Source organism: Phyllopteryx taeniolatus, chromosome 9 (genome assembly GCF_024500385.1).
Source record: "Phyllopteryx taeniolatus isolate TA_2022b chromosome 9, UOR_Ptae_1.2, whole genome shotgun sequence".
Classification (NCBI taxonomy): Eukaryota; Metazoa; Chordata; class Actinopteri; order Syngnathiformes; family Syngnathidae; genus Phyllopteryx; species Phyllopteryx taeniolatus.
Window position 1 is genome coordinate 24,767,275 of NC_084510.1, and position 15,092 is coordinate 24,782,366.

General features: G+C 44.7%; 1 protein-coding gene across 3 annotated transcripts in view; it reads right to left on the reverse strand.

Moving 5' to 3' along the window:
• Positions 1 to 15,092, reverse strand: part of LOC133483307 (protein CBFA2T2-like) — a 57,627-nt gene that overhangs the window by 18,651 nt on the left and 23,884 nt on the right. Inside the window, exon 1 of one of the 3 annotated variants that reach the window (XM_061784330.1) lies at positions 10,666 to 10,866. The exons of 1 other annotated variant lie outside the window; for it this stretch is intronic. The gene's annotated coding sequence lies outside the window, so the exon portion shown is untranslated. Of the gene's footprint in view, positions 1 to 9,131; positions 9,443 to 10,665; positions 10,867 to 15,092 lie in introns of those variants that run through there. One more of the 3 variants, XM_061784329.1, reaches the window with a different exon arrangement.

Consider the following 15,092-nt stretch of genomic DNA (forward strand, 5'->3'; position numbering starts at 1 on the left):
AAGACTGAAAACAGCGTGCTCATCCAACCTGTCGAGTAGCGGCGAAGGTTAAGACGACAGCAACCCGACACTAAGAAGAGCACGCGCTGTCGAGTGGAAATGCTTTGCGATGCCTGTGTTGACAACACGTGTGTGTGTGTGTGTGTGTGTTTGTGTGTGTGTGTGTGTATGAGGAGGTCAAGAGGGAGCACACGACAGAGGAACAGATGTGCGCTGCATTGTGGTGCTTGTGCATGGACCGACAGGGACCAGGTGCGGCCTTTGTCTGCTTGGCATTTAAGTCCACTGGCTCGCATTCAGTCGTCCTCGTGCCTCACGACCCCCCCCCACCACCACCTCTGCTCTCGAACCCCCTGCCCCCATTCCATGTGTTCACAGTCGCTCAGTCAGAGGAGGGCGGGGGGTGAGAGGGGTTGGCTTATTGGAGACCCCCCCCCACTCCACATCTCCCTTCACAGGTGACTGTTGGAGGTCCCAGCTGGCCAAAGCTCTCGGCCAATTAGATCCAGACTGTGCAGTCCAGCAATTCATCAGAGCCACGGTGAGGCTGTTGATTCCTCTTGTTCCACTTTGGCAATTTTTATGGAGTTTCCTCATGAGAAAACTTCCTGTCAGGGCTGGGCAAAGTATGCCCCACCAATATTGACATTATCAAGAGCTCTGTAATATTTGGTGCACTAATTCAGCCAATTTTCCCTAAAATGTATTTTTGGCACTAACTAATGTGTTTATCCATCCATCCATTTTCTGAGCCGCTTCTCCTCACTAGGGTCGCGGGCATGCTGGAGCCTATCCCAGCTGTCATCGGGCAGGAGGCGGGGTACACCCTGAACCGGTTGCCAGCCAATCGCAGGGCACATAGAAACAAACAACCATTCGCACTCACAGTCACACCTACGGGCAATTTTAGAGTCTCCAATTAATGCATGTTTTTGGGATGTGGGAGGAAACCGGAGTGCCTGGAGAAAACCCACGCAGGCACGGGGAGAACATGCAAACTCCACACAGGCGGGGCCAGGGATTGAACCCGGGTCCTCAGAACTGTGAGGCTGACGCTCTAACCAGTCGCCCACCGTGCCGCCACTAATTTCTCAAACATAATTTGTTAGTTGAACTGCTGTAAAATCAAAAACTATTTTACATATTTGAATAAATAACTGGTTAACTCATTATACAGGAAATTAAATTAATTATGATACAATGGGACTTCATTATAATTATTTTTATAATATTTTATATATATATATATATATGTATATATATAATTTTATATTGAAATGACAAAATTAAAAAAATAATGTATAGTTATTTTTTTTTTTAAAGAAAAAAGTTTTCCCATTCCTGCTTTATGTGTAATCTTGTCTTCACAGAACCTTGCATGCATGTTTTTGAAATGTGGGAGGAAACCAGAGCACCCAGAGAAAACCCAAGCAAGTGCAGGGTGAACATGCAAACTTGAGATTCGAACCCAGAACTTCTCAACTGTGAAGCCAATTTCCAACTACCCCGCTGTGTTTTGGTCAATAATAATAGTGTGACATTGTTTCCCCAAAGTCAGTGATAGTTCACGAATGTGTTCAACAACTCCACACAGGAAGGCCGCACCAGCGGTTCAAAACTCGAAACAATGAGGCAGACGTGCTAACCACTAGTTTGCCATGCCGCTACAATTGAGAAACAACGTTTTAAAAATCGCACAGCCTTCACAAACTGGCCATATAATCATCACAGGAGCACCTTGTAGAGGTTGCATGAGTCCTGAGTAGCGCTTTGACTGACTGGAGAAGGTTTGTTGGTTAGGTGTGAGCAAAGAGAGGCAGATGGAGAGCGGGAGCGGGAGGGGGCGGGGGGCGGTTCAGGAACAAGGCTAGAAAATACTGTTTTCATTTGGTTTCATCAGAAAGACAAGCATGGCTGTCAGACTCCGAGCCAGGCTGTTTTTCTTGGCTCCGGCGGCCGCCTTCCTGCGCCATCGACTACATATTTGGCCCAAGCCCAACGTCAACACGCCGCTCTCTTCGCTCGGGCCCGGGGAGGGGCAAGAGGCGGCGGCGCGGTACGGCCGAGATATTTAAAGGTGAGAAAAGTATCGGGCTGCGCCAGAGAGGATTAGAAGTCAAAAGAGGGCTAGGGGAAGATAAAGACAAAGTGACGTGAAGGACAATGAGTCAGGATAAAACTGCTGTTGCGACTTTCATGTGAGAAAGCACAGATGCCTTTCTGGAGTGAGAAAAAGCCCTCGTGTAACCTCGCCGCTCGGCGGGATGATTAGAAAAACACAGCTGTAATGCAGCGTGCCGCATATTGTGGAAAGAAAAGGAACCGAGGGATGGAAATGTACTTAGTGGGAAAGGAACTGCGAGAGGCCACTGGCGAGGCACACAGACGTTATCCATTAAACTGAAAAGAAAAAAAAAAAAATAATAATAATATTAATTTAAAAAAAAAAAAAAATTAAAAAAGGAGGAGTAAAAGAAGCACAGTGATGTCGTTCTGGAAGCAAGCGAGGATTGCATGGTCTTGCGCATGAGGTCAGGCAGTGGGGGAGAAGAGCTGGTAAGGACCAGATTTTGGTTTGCCGCGGTACGGTTAGAAATGGTAAACCCCAATCTGGTTAGACAATTCTGTCGACCAACTAACGGACTTCAGCGCATGTATTGTACGGTGTATCAGGTATTACAAGCGGGGCAACAGGAAGCACAAAAGTGCCTGTTTTTGTTTGTTTTCCCCTGTGGAATCGTAGCTTTTCCCCAAAACGTCCCCCATTTAATGTTCTGTGTGTTCTATCATGCTCGAAGTTGCCTTAAGATGGTGCAAAAGCAGGAAAGCAGGAACTGGTGACTTTCATTCAGCCGTGACCATGCTCGTAACACAAAACATTCCATTAATCAAATAATCCATTCTAGCTTCCCCCAAAAGTTCCCAATTCTCTCAGCTCATCAGTACAGCACTAATATTCGTCATTCCATGCAGAAGATAAAGAATATATGGCAGTGAGGACTGTTATATTGTCGGTCTACATGTGTTGCTGCAATGTTTGTGTTCAATCAATTGCTTAAAGGGTTAAAAGTACCCCATCGTAGATGCTATTTAGTGTTAGCATTTTTTGTTTTTGTTTTTTTTAAACACAAGGCATGATTCTACCGCTTATCAGAGGTCGGGTTGCTTAAAATGATAAAGCATTCCGAAATCATAGTGTGTGGTATATAAGATTTAAACAGTTAATATAGGCAATTATAATCATTTTTAGAGTGAGAGTCAGTTACTTTTTTCACCATCCGCTGAGGTTAAATTACTTCATGGGGGAAAAGGCGCTTTAGTGACCGTAAAAACACCCCCAAAGTGCAACAGCGAGTGTCTCAGTACTTAGGAAGTGGCGTTCACGCTAACGAAGTCCCAACAGTCTTAACAGTCATTTATAGCTTTCTAAAGGTTCCAGTTTGTTTTGTTTTTGTGTGTGCAATAAACTCACTGGTTGTAGATGACAGTCAAAGGTGCAATGTGCCTGTAGTTCACTGATAAACAAACCACTTAAGACATGTTGGAGTTTGGTGCTAGGTTTTTCTTAACTGCTTGCTTAGGCTCAATTTGTCCATCTTGGACCTGTGGTGGTGGACGCATCAACACATCATCACTGACTTTGGGGAAATCGCTCTCACACTATTGGTAGATCGACCAAATGCTTGCGTGGGTTTTCTCCTGGTGCTCTGGCTTCCTGCCATGAAGAAAAACGTGCGTGTTATGTTAATGAAAGACTAAATTGTCCCTAGGTGTGAATGCTTGTTTGTCTTTATGTACCCTGTGATGGACTTGAGACTCATCCAAGATACACCCCACTTATCACGCCTAAAACCAGACAGGATAGACTCAAGATGACGTCCTAATGAGGACAAACGCGACAGAAAATGGACGGATTGGAAATCTGGAAATGGAAAGCTGCATCCTTAACCAGACTACCAATCAGTTTTAAGTCTGTTAGCAACCATCCAATCATGGATAACATTTTAGTTGGGGATATTGGGGGTGGCAGTAAATTCAGTGTGTGTGTGTGTGTGCGTTGGCCCCACATACCAAGTGTTTTCTCCTGCCTTTGTCACACACACACACACACACACACACCTGTGAAATTGCCAGCAGACACCCACGCAAGTAACAACTGTGACATAAGAGAGACAATTCAAAGCTGCCAATCATCACACACACACACACTAAAGTTTAATGGATTAACTGCCTATCTGGTTACAAGCCTTCTCACCTCTCCGTAGCTAATTGGTTATCCCGCCTATCAATTATCATTCCTGTGAACCGCCGTCCGAAATGTGGAAACGAAGCCTTTCTTTTCGCACTCAAAAATGAACATTGCGCACGTTCCTGTGCATTTTTAAAGTTAGAACATCCACTTGAACCAAGAATTCTAAAACGCACACAGGTAATTTACAGTAGTTCATAAAGCACAACGGAAAACGTAGCGATTGACCTAGATCAGCCCACGTGTCAGGGGACTGCACAGTCCCAGAATCGGGGCCCGACCAGATGTCGCCATCACCACGTGGCTCACTCTGAAGATGTTTACCCAAAAGTCTTCTGACCCACTTCGCATTATCAAACAACGGCCAATTTCTTTTTTTGACATTCATCCGGGGCAACAATTCCAGACAGAAGCTCCCCGCTTGGAGGGGAAAAAAAAAAAAAAAAAAAATGCAGGAATTGAGGCCGAGCTTTTAGGTAACGCGGCCCTCTCGGTGAGCAGACGGGTGGGCGAGCGTAGCCCAGCTGTACGCCGCTGGGAGAGACAGATAAGTGAAACAAAGAGGCCAGCTGTGCTCCGGAAAATTAGTGGGGAGAAAGATACATCTGTGGAAGATGATCATGAATGTTGTGTGTGTGTTATCTACATATATGTGCCCACTTTGTGCATTTCCCAGTTCAAGAACACAATGCCTTCTTTTGTCTTTTTTTTTTTTTTTTTATTCTGCTTTTTGGGGAGGGAAACCAAGGTGACTGTAATATAACGACTTAGACAGACTGTTGCTGCACCGCCCACACATACATGCACACACTCACACACGCGCACACGCTGTCCGTCCTTGCGAGGGTTAGATTAGTGAGAGTGCAGGTGTGGCAATCCCACAAATCCACTCAAGACGATTGCCGGCCGTTCAGCATTCTTTGGTTGGGGAATTAGCGCGGATGCTAACATCGCGGCAGTTTTATCAGAACCTGGACGAGGCTGGTTTTTTTGTTTTTTTTCTCCCCCAGACATCCACAAGAGACACACAAAACCCTTCGTCGAATTACCTAAAATGATTTATACGTAAAAGTGGCGGCCCTTTTTAGTTGCTTTTGGCTCTTTTTAACCTCCCACGCCAAATTAACCCATCTGAACGTGCCGTAGTTTATCACTAACCTACGCTAAAGCAATAGTCAAATTATACTTACAGGAAGTAATTGCTTTTCTAGATTTTTTTTTTTTTTTTTTTTGGGGTGGCACTAATTTGTGACGGACCAACACGAGGTCCCGAATTAAGGCCGTCACACACACACAGATTTTAGGAAAAGGGATGTGCTAAAAAAAAATTTTTTTTTTTTTAGGGGTCATTTGTTTTCCTTAACTGGAACATCACAAATAATTCCCAGTCTACTTACTTCCATCCATATGTTTTCAACACACACAGGGGCCCTCGCCTTATGATGGAGTTCTGTTTCTATGGTATAAATTAACTTTGTGTGTAAGTCGGACCACAGGAAGTTATAATTACAGGAAATATTTGTATGACAAGCACTTCTAGGCCATAAATATAAAACAATCAAATGAAAAACAGTCAGCGCAGCAGTAACCAAGTGCCTTGAAATGTCCTAAATTGGGACCGTCATAAAATGAGCACCCCCTGTACAATGCAAATGGTTAATTCAATGTAAAAGGACATTCAAAACAAGTTTTAACGTATTGTTGAAATAAAATACAAAAACAAGCAAATTATCCACGCAATTATCAAATGATCTGTCATGGCAAAGCACTTCAAAATTGATTGTAATGGAGTTAATACTGAGATTCAAACCGTGTTCATCAGGATTTTTTTTTTTTTCCATTCCTGACATTTGAGGATTATTAAACATGCCCAGGAGCATTATTGCTGTTCTTGAGAAACTAATTTAACAGGAGGGTTAAACCCACGTGGATTTGGGGACACAAACCATCTGGTGTGTCAAGTTCATCGGTGGCGAGGCTGATGGAGAAAAGTTGATCGTTTTTAAGATGTCTGGACTGGAGCAGAGCAAATTAAAAACATCCTCGTGGGAAGGCCTGGAACCACTCTTGATAAACATGAATCATATTTTGTATTTTTAAATCAGCAGACATGATCTGATATGAAAAAAAGCCATTGGTTATGTTAATGATGTCTCCTGGACTCCAGTAGAGTCATCCGAGCTCTGACTGGAGCTTTTCCTTTCGGACCATAACAACTTCTTCCCGGGTCACCGAGTGGCAGTGGAGGGGCCGGCCAAGGGTCACCGGACCCCCGTGCACGATGTCAACGAGGTCGCCGGATGCTCTCTGACACACATCCATCACTTCAACGCCATCGTCTGAAGCCGTCGTCTTTGAGAAGTCGCTGCCGAATATGACATGACAAGGGCGTTTTCGGGTCACGCCAGCGAGACCCCCCACCCCCCCTCCAATTGCCGTCCTTGGGGGTCAGATATCACAGCCCTTGCCACTGGAACTAATAGAGAACTTCCTGCATCCCCGCTTCTAAAGCAGCTGCTCCACGCTGCTTGTATGCGCCTGTGTTTACAGGAAAAAAGGGGATGGTGGGTGGCAGTGGCGGTAGTGGGGGGGGGGCGACGTGTAGATCAGCTCTTTTGATATTAGCGGCGGTGGTCTGCCTTTGCTGTTTGGTTTGCGGGGAAAGTTAGCCGCGGGGAACGTGGCACGAAAACTTCAACAAGACATAACAATAGTACACCTGTGCAGTCTAACGAGAACCTTACAAGATGAGGATAATAGTGGCACTATCTGTCCATTTTCTAAAGCACTTGTTCCTCATTCAGGTCGCGCGTGAGCTGGAGCCCATCCCAGCTGACTTTTGGCAAGAGAAGTGGGATCCACACTGGCCTGGTCACCAATCAATCGCAGGGCAAATTCAGACAAACGACCATCTATATTCACAATCACACCAATGGATAATTTAGCGTAGGGCTGCAACTAACAATTTTATTTGAATAATCAATGAATCTGTCGATTAGCTTTTCGATGAATCGGATTAAAAAAAACAAACTACTTTGCATCCCTTTAAAAGCAGGACAGAAAATGGACAAACAAATTGAGTATGATTCAGTTATTGTCCGTAACATGTCAGAAAATAGGCCAAAAATGTTGATCATTGTTTTCCAAAGTAAAAGCAGATTTTTGCAAATGTCTTCTTTGGAGCGATCAAAAGATCCGCTTGCTACAGAAATCTGAGTATATTTATTGTCGAGCGGCTCAAATGTAGAGAATTTTGACAATTTTAAGTGAATGTCACAAAACAACTAATCGATTATCAAAATAGTCAGATGAATTTGATAATCGATTAGTTGTTGCACCTCTAATTTAGAGTCTTTAATGAACCTAACTTGGACTTTTTGAGATTATGGGAGGAAGCTGAAGTACCTAAAGAAAATCCACACAAACGCTGAGATTGGACCCAGTTTTCTTTTCTTGATTTTGATTTTTATAATTAGTTAGTTAGTTAGTTATTGTGCGATTCTTTCGGCCTGTGGTGCTTTCCCATGCAGCATCACACAACGACCGGTGGGCGCTGTCAGGAGGCTGACGCTGGCCAGCAGACCAGACGGGGGGGTCGTGGGGGGGGCTCCATCTGGTTCGGCCGACAGTTTGTCGCGCTCCTATCTCTGCCGAACAGTCCCGGTGTGATGCTAGCCAGGTCTCTTCTGTGTTTTCCCTATCTATCTATCCCCCACCCACCCACCCACTCCAAGCTCCCCCTCCCAAACACACACATGACCTCGTCCATTCCATGCAAGTAACAACAAACCTCCAATCCTTTCGCATCATACAAAAACACATCGCTGTTGTGCAACAGCTTGACACATAAGATGCACAAAGCGGATTGCCTGCCCGCCCCGAGTCCATATGCCCCTGGACACCATACAACAGATGCACACGTGTCTTTTCCCCTGGACTGCTTTCTTCAGCTCTGTTTGCCACATGGAAAAATAAAAGTGATGACTATTGGGAGGAAATGACAGCTGAGGGGAGTGAAAGTGCTTTTTCTTTCTTGCTTGCTTTCTTTCGCGCGTGACATCAGTCAAGAGTGCTGGGCGAAGGCGGTTGATTCGCACGGTCTTTTGGGGAGGGGGAAACAAGGAGTGTGTACAAGATATGCAGTGTGAAAGGAGACTAAGTAAGTGTGAGTAAAGGGAACCTCGGAATTCCAATGATGTACGAATGTCAAACATTTTTGGAATTCGAGCAACATTTTCTGGAAATTTTGCCATTAAATTCGTATCAAAATAACAAGAAAAAAGATGGAAAGTGATTTTCGGGTCTTTGGCTACGTCGGCAATCATTAATAAAAAGTTGGCAATGTCATGTTGAGTTGTGTTTGGTCTTTATATGAGGAGAGTCGCCTCCCGGACACAAAAAGGAATCTCGCTCTGCATGGCATCAAAGAATGAATATTTATTTATTGTTTTAAGTTTCACAATAGCTTAAGTGACTTCTTTTTTTTTTTTTTACACCGGAGTGAGTACTGTTATGTGATGAGACTCACCTCCGAGGCACAGACTGTATTTAGGTCAATTCTTTTTACACTTTACATTCCACTGACTATTTTTTCATTGTGTTATTTTTTTAACACTATGTTTCCATAGCCTAAACAGTAAATTACTCATTGATTCAATTTGCAGCCACCAGCAACAGATTGTGTTGCGCTGTACATTAATTCCTCATTAGCTCAGAGGACAAGGTTGCGGGGATAAAGAGGACAAGATGAGGCTGCACCATCTGCACAGCGCAGGGCAGCACAAGGGAATTCAAGCTGCGCGCGCGCACACACACACACGCGCGCAAACAAAACACACGCACGCGTGCAGGCAATTCATTTTGGAAAGGGTTTTGCTCCTACCTCCTCTCTAGTAGAGTCCACGCGTTCAAAGTCCTGCAGAGAAAGTCCAAAAGCTGCACTTGTGGCTTCTTCTTCGCCCTTATCCGCTGCCTTTTTCTTTTTTCTTTTTTGCCTCTCCCGCATGTGTCACGCGTGTGTTTGCATTCCCACAAATGTGAGGACGCAGATGGCACCCAGATGGAGCGACACGCACACACATGCGTTCAATGCTGTGGTGCGTTCACGTCCCCCCGCCCTCTTCTCTGTGAGCCTTTTCGTCTTCTATTTACGTCCTCCTCGGCGTGCGCGCTCGCAGCTTCTGAGCCTCCACGCACCCGCGCCGCGCAGACCCTGCCACTCGCGGCCTAAGCCCCGCCCCCGCGGCGCAGTGACGTCACAACCCCCCTCCTCCTCCTCCTGCTCACAGTATGGCTCCTGGCCAAGCAAGCATCCAGGAGTGCCTCCATTCAACGAGACGGACCCTGCAATTAACATAACTAATTGCTTTGGCACCTAAAGGCTAAACAAGAGGCGGTGCCAAGGGTGACAAAAGTGTGCTCATCTACATGTGTGTGAATGTTAGACCCCCTCCCCTCCTCCGCCCCACCCCCCTTTTTCCCTCTCATTGATACCCTTTTGTCTCAGCCACCGTTGGTGTGAACACACTTGAGGAGCCTGAATCACTCTCCTCGCCTCCTCCCCCGGCGCAAGTTAAACTTAAATCGCCGACTGATTTATGCACGCAAAGAGACAAACAGGTGGAGAGAAATGGCAGCACCCTACCCCAAAACCCCCACTATTTATTTTACAGAAGAACATGGATCTGTTTTGATGACGTAGGTGACACGTGGAAGGCACTACAATACTCAATTATTCAGTCATCAGAACACAAGTATACTACATGGACAAAAAAGTAAAAAGTCAAGGGAACGCTTCCTCAAGTTAGTCAAGGAGTCGCTGGAAACAAAACACGCCACGTTGAACGCATTGCCCCGAAGGAGACATGCTAGCAAAAAAAAAAAAAACAACTGTGGGGGAGACCGAGGGTCTTCTTTATAGATAAATACTTCATTTACCGTAATTTTCCACAAATCTGATCTGAGACGAAACAAAAAACGGTGCCCTACAGCGAAGTGGAGACTGTGGAGTATAACGGTGCCGTGTCTAGAGCTAAGGCACAGAAACAGGTTAAGCGGAAAAATGTGAAAAGCACGCCGCATTGAACGCATCAGTCAGTAGAAGAGGCTAACAAACAACATTCGAGAGGAGACCATGCTGGAAGACACACGAGTCCCGCAGCAAAGTATAACATTGCAGTGTCCACAGCAAAAGGCACTGAAATTGAGTAACCGGGATACTGCCTTGAAACACGCCGCATTTGAACGCATCAGTCGGAACACGCAACGACAAGATGACGCTGACTGAGGGCAGTGCTGCAGCAAAGTGGAGACTGTGGAGTATAACGGTATAACAGAAAGAGGAGCCTTCCAAAAATACATTTTTAAACAAAAGCGGTGCAGCACCACATTTAGAGATTCAATATAAGAGTACTCACAGTCATATGTTCTTTATCTTCTGCGAGGATCTAAGACGTCTATACTGTACGGACGTCCATGTACAGACGCTCCGTCTGTCTGTCTTATACTGCCCCCAGGTGGCCGAGGCAGCAGCAGCAGCAGCACAATGGCCTTTCTATCGTTGCAAAGTGTGACAAAAACTGTCAGTTCTTTTCAATTGCATGTAATTTCTCATGCTCTGTGTTTTGGCCTGCTGGTAATGGCTTTTCTTTCTGCTCACAGTCTGGCCTGCTTAATTGGTGGGCGGAGTCCGTGAGCCACACCTGCCTGCAATCAGCCAGCTGCACCTCTCTGCAATCAGCCTTGGTTGATATTCAGGTGCGGCTCCAGTGGAAGGACGGTGTCGGAGTATTATACTGGTGGCTGTTTTGCTTCTTGGTATTTATTACTCTGTCACTATCGAGTCTTTTTAGAATTGTATTTATTCATTTATTTGTACTACTAACATGCATTCTTTTCCCATTTATGAGGGATTGACTTCTATCCTTAAACTGCATATGCTGGAACTGAGTGTATGGTGTAAATTTGGTATAAAGAATTTGAGACTACAAAATGGTTAGCAATCGTGATTAGCATTAGCGCGCTAGTGATTTCCAGTTTAGGTAAAAAAACGCTTACTACCATTCAGCTCACTCATACATCATGTTTTATGTACATTAAACATCTGACAGTTTCTTAAAAATCACAGACTAGACGCTTGTCAATGAACTAAAACAGGAGCATTCTGTACTAAGCTGACCTTGATCTTACCGAATGATGTGATTAGTGGAAAACGGAATTAAGAAAGATATAAGAATGAATTTATTCTTCTTCTCTTCTCCTGCCTTGCCACACATTGGAGTTCAATGCAGGCAAACGACAGTGTCAAATGTTTATTTTAGCCAATGCCACGGGCTGCTAAAAAAATGGATGGCGGGCCGTAAATGGTCCCCCGGTCGTAGTTTGGACACCCCTGGGTTGAAGGCATGCTTGGAAGAACCCCTGACCTAAACCCCATCAAACAACTCCAGGATGAACTCGAACAGAGACGGCCGGTGAGCCACATTCCCACGGACACAAGCCACTTCCTGTTTGGTGTAACGACCAGGTGTCCCCACGAACGCGCACGTACTGTATGGCACGCACGCACAAACACAAAAAAACGAATTTGTGTGAATCATCATCCGTAATAACCTGGCCTCGACTCCTCTCCTCTATTCAGAGTGCATCTGGTCAGCCAGCAGGCTCAGAGGCAACGCCAGGTGGTGGCGAGCAGGAGGGAGGATGAGGGGAGACAACGGGGAAGGGGGACGACGGGGGGAGGGGGGAAGTGATGCGCGAATGAGGAAGGCCTTCCATCTGATGCTGTAGGACCTATAGCGACTGCAGCGGTGAGACTGTTGACGCATAAAGGCATATTTAGAGCAAATGCGAATGCAAGTCAAGCAAAGTCGCGTTGTGGCTGTTTGAAACGACAACCCTATTGATTTTACAGGAACACCAACACACTGTGGACAAGGTAGTTGATGTCAATGGAACTCGTCATTTCTCTGTCTGGCACAATTTCAAACAATTCCACCTTTAACTTTCTGTTCATGGGTGGAAACCTTATTCATTTTTCATAGTATAGTTTACTTTCATTTAACCAAGAGCCCTATTGCCCCCCCCCCCCCCCCCCCCATTTAAACTTTCCTATGACTAACTAGGAAGCCCATTCATTTTGAAGTATGGCTTACTTTCGCCTTTAACCAAGAACGCTATTGAGTTTACCACTAATGCTGAATCTGAAAATATAATGTGTCACATCTCCAGCTGTCCCAATTTGGAACAATTCCAGCTTACTCTCCACCTTCACCAAGAACCCCATTGATCCCCCCGAAAAAAAGCGAGCGTAATCACGCGTGTTGCATTCAAGCAATCTTGCACTGGTCCGTCTTCCTGGCGTCGCAGCTGTTTGCCATTGTGTACGTGTGTGTGTGTGTGTGTGTAGCCAGATGAAGACAGAACAAGAGAGTGTGTGCGGCATCTGTTTTGGTTCACACGCTCCCTCTACAATTTTCCCCTTTTAGAAAACATAAACAGCAATTTTTTTTCTCCCCCTCTACAAAAGGACAGAAGAAAAAGAGGCAGTAGGGGATCTGAGAAATGATCATTATGCAAATACAGTGGGTAACGAAAGTGAACACAGCCCTGTTGAAATAATCGGTTTTGGGGGAAAAAGACAGACTTTCCCTGTTTTTGCATGGCGGAATATTTGAAATGATCATCAAACTTTGACGCCATGCTCCCCCCCAGATAAAATGTTTCCACCAAAAAAGCTTGGCAACTTAGCATCACCCATCTGTCTAGGACACCTACTCCTGATTCAGGCTCATTTGGGCGGATTCATCAATGTGGAAGCTCTGGAATTCACCCAAACGGCTGCTTCAAACCAAAATGCCCAACTTCCTGTTCACTTCAGAGCCTTGAGTCTTTTTCATGCATCCTGTTATGACACATGTCCATGCAATTTTGAGTTGATCACTGAAACAGGTGTCAGGGGATACTTTTTTTCTAACTTTCCTGGGGGTGCTACCGGGTTCGTTTTGGAGGGGGGGGGGGGGGGGTCAATAATACATACATTTTCTTTTGGATGCACGTCCTTGCCAAAAGTGCTGAGTTTTCCGGAATGTAGAGGCCCCCGAAAAAGGTGATGCCAAAGGGTGATCACAATATTAAACGTGATTCCAAAGTCTAAAAACAATAGTGAAACTACTTAAAGAAAACAAGTCCAACCTGGATATGCTTCCAAACAAAGTGGACAACCTCCTATCCAATTTGGGGCATGGTTTCCAAGGGACAAGAGACAATTCTAACTGGGTGTATGTTTTTTCTCGTGGCCAGATATCCACTCTTGCCTCATTGATTGGACTCCAAGTTGGCTCACACCCGACTCTGATTTGCTCTTGGAGAATGTGTAGCCTAGAGGTTCACTTACGTTTTCCACCCTGTCCCATGAGTATTTCGATCTTATTTTCATTAAAACTATGAAAACATATAATTGTTTGTGTGCTATAAGTTAAAGCAGATTCTGCTTATTCTTGTGATTTAGATGAAGATCAGGCCACATATTATGACCACTATGCAGAAATGTAAGAAATTCCAAAGTTTTCGCATACCTTTTCCTCCCATTGTATATATTTGTATATGCACATGTGAAAAAGAAACAGCCTCATGCCTTCACCTTTGCATAAGAATCTAACGAAAGAGTGTGACGACATTATAAGGAAAGTCCTACTAGCTCATTATCAACAGCAAGGAGTACATTTCAAACTACCAAAAGGAGTAAAAACAGCAAAGTTATTCATATTAAAGTATTCCATCTGAAATTAGAAATGGAATGCACCTGATTAGCTGCGATTGGCTAGCAACTAGTCTAGGGTGGATCCCACTTTTCCCGCCAAAGTCAGCTGGGATTGGCTCCGGGTCACCGCTGACCCCAAGGACGACAAGCAGTATAGAAAATAGAGGTGGATTGTGATTAACTGGCTACCAGTTTGTAATTTAATCAACAGCCGAGGACTGCAACATAACGTCTCATAAAAAAAACCCAAAAAAACTCCCTCTCGGGCCTCATCAGCAGCGCGGCCGGACGCCGAGAGAGAAAACACGTGTCGTGTTTGGTGGGCTTTTGGCGGAACTTTTTGTTCAAAGGGTCGAAATCGCGAGAGAAAAAAAGGAAAAGTGCTGAACATTAAAAATGCTGAATTGGAGACAGTAAACATACTGTATTAGTAAGCAATTCTCACTAAATGAGAACCTGATGTTCTTGCAGAACACTCAGCGACTCACCACACAGTTGCTTGTAAATGCAACCAAAACAACTTGATTTTATACTAAAACAGACTACACACAGACATTGATTTTTAACATCTTAACCATTTTTAAATTGTTAGACCCCACACATGACGACAACAAAAATCACTGTGTGTATTCTTACTGTTCTGATCGTGCTTGGTACACTCAAGATGACCAACACAATACACCACATATAACGAAAACTCCACCGACAATGACAACTCTTCAATAACTTTTAATATACCCTATATATAATAACTGCTTGCTCAAGATAATTGTTTAAAGATATCCGGTAATCGGGCCTTTGCTGACTTTGACCGCAAGGGAGGATGATCAAATTGGGTGTTGACCACACATAAGGATTTGCAATCGTAAATATTGAACATTTACGATTTTTAGCCCAGCAGTGGTGTTGTGAGGAAGCTGAGATAAAAGATCTGTATTCTTTGTCAGCCACCCTGCCAATTTTTCCAACACGTTGAGTTGGACCGTCGACTACAGGCATCTTATTAGAATAGTCACAAGGTTATAAAAGCCTTGATGAAGGTCTCCATTTATTGCCTTTTTCTTCCAGACCGAGTTTCTCCTG